Here is a 6,003-nt window from a genome sequence, read left to right as displayed (position 1 = left end):
CCCCCTGGTCCTTCTCTTCACTAGACTAGCCATGCCCAGTTCATCCTATGTTTTAGCCTTCAGTCCCCTAATCATCTTGATTGCTCTTCTTTGCACTCTTTCTAGAGTCTCAACATGTGACCAAAACTGGGTGCAGTATTCTAGGTGTTTTCTTACTAAGACTTTATAGAGTTGTATTAGTACTTCACTTGATCTTGATTGTATCCCTCTGTTAATGTTTAGAACAAAGATTGGGTGTGACTCATTTAAATACTGCCTTGCTTAGCAACAGAAATTCTGGACCCAATTGTGGTCATAAATTGAGGACTGCCTGACTGAACTGCAAGCCAAGGCTGGTCTCATACAGGGGGTGGGTGGGGAAGGATCCATTCCTGGTAGAAGGGAAGACTTCGGTGGTTACAGCACTGTAACCATGTTTCTAAAAATCCTGTTAATGGATTGCTAACAGTTGTGGAAACATTCAAGAAAAAGGAATGTTTTCAAGGAAATATTCAAGAAAGAAAAAGAGACTGAATTGCTGCGGAGCTGAACTGAGATGATGTACCATCTTTCTGGCTTTAACAAGGGCTCTGAAAAGCAAATAGGGACCTTGCAGATGCCAGCAGATGTGGTGGGTTTTGTTCTGGTAATAAGATTAGAAGAGTGAAGAACTAGCTAGATACCACCCATGCAGAGCATGCGCTCTACATGGGACAGCCCTTGAAGAACATTCGGAGACTTCAGCTTGTCCAGAATGCAGCTGCGCGAGCGATTGTGGGCGCACCCCGGTATACCCACGTCACACGAGCTGCACTGGCTGCCTATTGGTCTTCGGATATGCTTCAAGGTGCTAGTCGTCACTTATAAAGCCCTTCATGGTATTGGACCTGAGTACTTGAGAGACCGCCTGCTGCCAATTACCTCCAACAGACCTATTAGATCTCACAGATTAGGCCTCCTCCGAATTCCATCTACTGGCCAATGCCGATTGGCTACCACCCGGAGGAGGGCCTTCTCTATGGCTGCTCCGGCCCTCTGGAACAAGCTCCCCATGGAGATTTGGACCCTCACCACCCTTCAGGCTTTCCACAAAGCCCTTAAAACCTGGCTGTTCCGACAGGCCTGGGACTGACAAGTTCCCCGTCCCCGCTCAAATTGTGTGGTTGTTGACTGTTTTTAAATTGTTGTAGTTGTTTGTCCGTTGTTTTCCTCCTGTTTGTATCCCCCTCCCCTTACTTTGGTTTGTGAGCCGCCCTGAGTCCCTCTGGGAATAGGGCGGCATAGAAATGCAATAAATCAAATCAAATCAAAGTCACTCTGGAGCCACCAAGTAAGTTACAGGTAGTCCTTGACTTACAGCAGTTCACTTAGTGACCATTCGAAGTTACAACAGCATTGGAAAAAGTGACATGACCATTTCCCCACACCTTATAACCATTGTATATATCCCCATGGTCATGTGATTTACATTCATATGCTTGACCACTGGCTCACATTTATGATGATTGCAGTATCCTGGGATCATGTGATCACCTTGTGCAGCCTTCCGACAAGCAAAGACAATGGGGAAACCAGATACAGTTAACAGTTGCCTTACTAGTTTCACAATTGCAGTGTCAGGTTTCCGAAAGATTCCCTGATTAATATAACAGACATGCCAATGCTTTATGAGTTGAGATGCAGTGATTCACTTAACGCCTGTGGCAAGTGAAGTTATAAAATGGGGCAAAGCTCACTCAACACATTTCTCACTTAGCAATATAAATTTTGTGCTCAATTACAGTTGTAAGTTGAGGACTGCCTGTATGTCTTCTGTAGGCTGGAGTATGAATGCAAGCCGACCTTCTAGAAAAAGTGCAGAGAACAGCAACAAAGAGGATTAGGGGACTGGAGACTAAAGCATATGTCTAGTTTAATGAAAAGAAGGACTAGGGGAGACATGATAGCAGTGTTCCAATATCTCAGGGGTTGCCCCAAAGAAGAGGGAGTCAAACTATTCTCCAAGGCACCTGAGGGTAGAACAAGAAGCAATGGTTAGAAACTAATTAAGGATCGACGCAACTTAGAACTGAGGAGAAATTTCCTGACAGTTAGAACAATTAATCAGTAGAACAACTTGCCTCCAGAAGTTGTGGATGCTCCAACACTGGAAGTTTTTAAGAAGAGATTGGAAAAAATGGATTGACTATATACAAAACAAATATGGGACTAAGAAATTACAGATAGCCTATGCTTAAGATTAGGAACAATCTAAACTGCTCAAAGTTAGTGTAACAGGAAGAAGCTGAGTTCAATGCAGAGATGTTATTAATTTCCTTTTTTTAAAATTTCCTTTGTCTTAATATATTTTAGACTGTGTTTGTTAAAAATCTATACCGTGTACAGGCTCTGGGAAGTCGGGGTGGGAGGAAGGGATATGGGGTGTTAGGGGGGAGGGGGGATATATAGTACGTGTTAGATTTTAAAGTAACGTGACTGCACTTGTATACTGTTGCTCTATAATTCCACTGTAAAAATAGGATAAGCTGAATATATTAATAGATAGTAGAAATACACCGAAGGGAGGAGTAGAGGGATAGAAGAAAGAGGGGTAGAGAGGGTGGGAGAGAGGACTGGAGGGAGGGTAAGAAGGAAGGGAGGGAGTGTACCGGGAGAGGGGAGTTGTAGAGGGGGAGGGGAAGTAGGATAGAGGGGAAGGATGGAGGGAAGATGGAAAGTTGGAGGGGGGCGAAAGAAAGGGTGTATGGAGGGTCGAAGACGTACATTGGGTCTTTATTTTGGGGGGTTTTGTTGACAAGAGGAATGGCTGTGTTTATTGTTTAATGTTATATGACCCCGGTTACGCACAGTATATATGTGACTGTACGAAAATGAAAATGGAAAATAAAAAACACATTTACAGAAAGAAAAAAAAAGAATGCCTGGAGCTGGGATGTGTGGATGTGCTCTTAAATTGTTAAAAAAAAAAAAGAAGAAGAAGAGATTGGACAACCATTTGTTTGAAATGATATAGGGTTTCCTGCCTAAGCAGGCGGTTGGACTAGAATCAGGGGTCTCCAACCTTGGCAACTTTAAGACTTGTGGACTTCAACTTCCAGAATTCCTCAGCCACCAAAGCTGGCTAAAGAAATTCTGGGAGTTGAAGTGCACAAGTCTTAAAGTTGCCAAGGTTGGAGACCCCTAGACTAGATGACCTCCAATTTCCCTTCCAACTCTCTTATTCTATTACCTACAGTATTTCCTCAGTTTCTTATGACTGTAACTTTTCTTTTTGTTTCTATCTCATGATTTCTTTTGATTGCTTTTATTTAGTATCCTATTAGGATTTATGTTGATTGATTATTTAGTATCCTATGACTATCCCTGAGTGGAGAAGGATGAAAGTAGAGTTGAATCATCATGACTTAGGACCCACCTCTTTTGCACTCTTAGGTCACCTGCATGCATGAAAGGACTGGCAGCCACAATAGAAGCAAAATGAGCATTGTAGCTAATGATATAATTCTTGATGATGATGTGGGCAGAACTAGAATCCCAGCTTTTCTTGGGTTGTATCTTCAGACATGGAGCTCAGGGAAGATTAAGACCCCTTCAAGTTGAACTCAGCACCAAGTGACAATAGATGCAGCCAGTTTGCTTGAAAATATAACTGAAATGCTTTGCCACTGTTACTTTCTGGAATAATTTCAACTTCCCATTCTAGCCTTCAAGCTTGGTACTGTATTTTTCAGAGTATAAGACGCATCAGAGTATAAGATGCACCAAGATTTTGAAGAGGCAAATTTAAAAAAAAAAGTTTTTGCACTCTGCAGACCTCCCCATTTTTCATTTTTTGTCCAAAAAAGGGCATGCATAGCCTTTAAGAGGTTTGTAGATTGCTCCTTGGTGTGTGTGTGTGGGGGGGGGGGGGAAACAAGCAAAAAATGGGCTATTTTTTCAACAAAAAGGGTATGCATAAGCTTTAGGAGGCTTTCAGAATGTTCCTGGGGGCCGGGGGGCCAAAAATGAGCAAAAAACGGCCCTCCCCAGCCCTCAGGAGTACTCTGGAAGCCTCCTAAAGTCTATGCACAGCCATTTTGATGAAGGGGGCAAGGTTTTTGGATGCCAAAAATGCTGTATTCAGTGTATAAGACCCACCCAGATTTTCACCTGCTTTTTTGAGGGGAAAAGGTGCATCCTATACTCTGGAAAATACAGTATTACCTATTCTTCTCCAATTGAAGTTGAATCCAACCTGATTTTATTTAGTTTCGAAGGTCAGATAAGATTACCTGCAAGTCAATCTATCCAGAAGGTCAGAGATAATAATAGTTGTAATCATCTGAAGAACTGAAAATTGTCAAGAGCTCATAGATCTATTATATGAAATAATTAGCAGTATGAAATGCACAAGCAAAATAGCTTGTAAGCCTTGGCTAAATCTTATTTCATACTACCTTGATGTACATTGTCCAGGCATTGCATGAATGTAATTCAACATTTGTACTGCTTGCATTGAATGGAAAAATATTATCTTTTTTTTTTCTAGATTATCTCTGCAGGCTGACCATAAAATCCACCTGCAGTTTTTGGCTAAACTTCAAATGATATTTTTTAAAAAGACATCATTTTACTCGTAAGAACCAAAATGTAGCTATGCTCTATCATTTTGTGTATTTTGTGTAACAATACATTGTATTGTTTCCTTTTTCAGAATTCTAGAGTGTATGTGTTCTATTATTGCTATCTATTTTTCTCTTTGTATTTTTTTAAAATAACAATGGCAAACTGAAATATTTAAACAAATATATCCTGGCACGTGTTGTGTTCTTAATATCTTAAAAGAGATGGGAAGATCTGCTATGTTCAAATGCTATGTCTAGGTCTGATATACTGCCAATGTTATGCTTCAAATGCATAACTATTGCCACACTGTTCATCAGCATCTCTAATCTAAGTGGCCAGCTACAGGATTCCATGCAACATGTGTTTTTCTTGTGCACAGTTTTCCAAAGAACATTTAAACTTGTTGCACTGTAATCAAAGGTCTTCCTAATTACTTCAGCGTGCAGATTCTCCTCCAAAAGACTAGTCCTCTGACCATTCCAAAATAATTTGATTAAGGAACAAAGCAACTCAAATAGCAATAATTGGGTTTCTTGGATCACTGAAAGTGTGTGAGTGGAAAGAGTAGTTCTGGTAACTTTCCCATCACGTTGACTTTTGTTCTTTGGAAAAATGCTTGTTTGTGTCTTTTCAGCAGCTTTGGAGACAAAGCTGGAAAGGTGCAATGGAATTGTATTATTGATTATCGTTTCAGGCTAGAGCTAAATACGCAATTCTGATCAGAAATGAACATTCTGGTAATGACCTGAGTCTTTCTAGGCCAGTGGGTTGGGACTCCTTTGGGGGTCGAACAACCCTTTCGCAGGGGTCGCACAGGACCATCGGAAAACACATATTTTTGAAAAAATACAGAAAACATATAATAATTTTATGGTTGGGAGTCACCACAACATGAGGAACCATGGCATCAAGAAGATTGAGACCCACTGTTCTAGGCTATTCTCAGTTGGTCCAAAAAGAAGGGAAGACAGGCCTTGAATTCATGATTCATTTGTTGCTTTCATGTGGATGTCCAGTAAAAAAGAAAGTAGCTATGAACATTGACTTTGAAACTAACTTGATGCAAAATGTTAAAACAAACATATACTATCTATTTAAGTAAATCTTTCTGTTTCACTTAAACTCCCCTAGATGCTTTGGCTGAAGGGAAAATCTGTGCAATTGCCTTTGAATTTCGTTCCTGTTAAAACTTATGGTGGCAGAGCTGCTGTGGCATCTTTTCTCACATTGATCATTCTAGACATTGATCATTCTAGACAGTGTTTTATACACAGTCCTACATTCTTGTGCAATTCAGGGTAGACTGAAAATTGTTGTCTTCTAACTGAACTAGGACATTGGTGATTTGTGGTGAATTTCACGAAACAGAACAGGTGCAGTTTTCAGCTGGGTTGCTTTGTTTCCCCAAAGCCCCCTTTC

Source organism: Thamnophis sirtalis, unplaced genomic scaffold, assembly GCF_051295495.1.
Source record: "Thamnophis sirtalis isolate CommonGarterSnake01/CBP01778 unplaced genomic scaffold, rThaSir2_p1.2 scaffold_4, whole genome shotgun sequence".
Taxonomy (NCBI): domain Eukaryota; kingdom Metazoa; phylum Chordata; class Lepidosauria; order Squamata; family Natricidae; genus Thamnophis; species Thamnophis sirtalis.
This window is presented reverse-complemented; position numbering follows the sequence as displayed.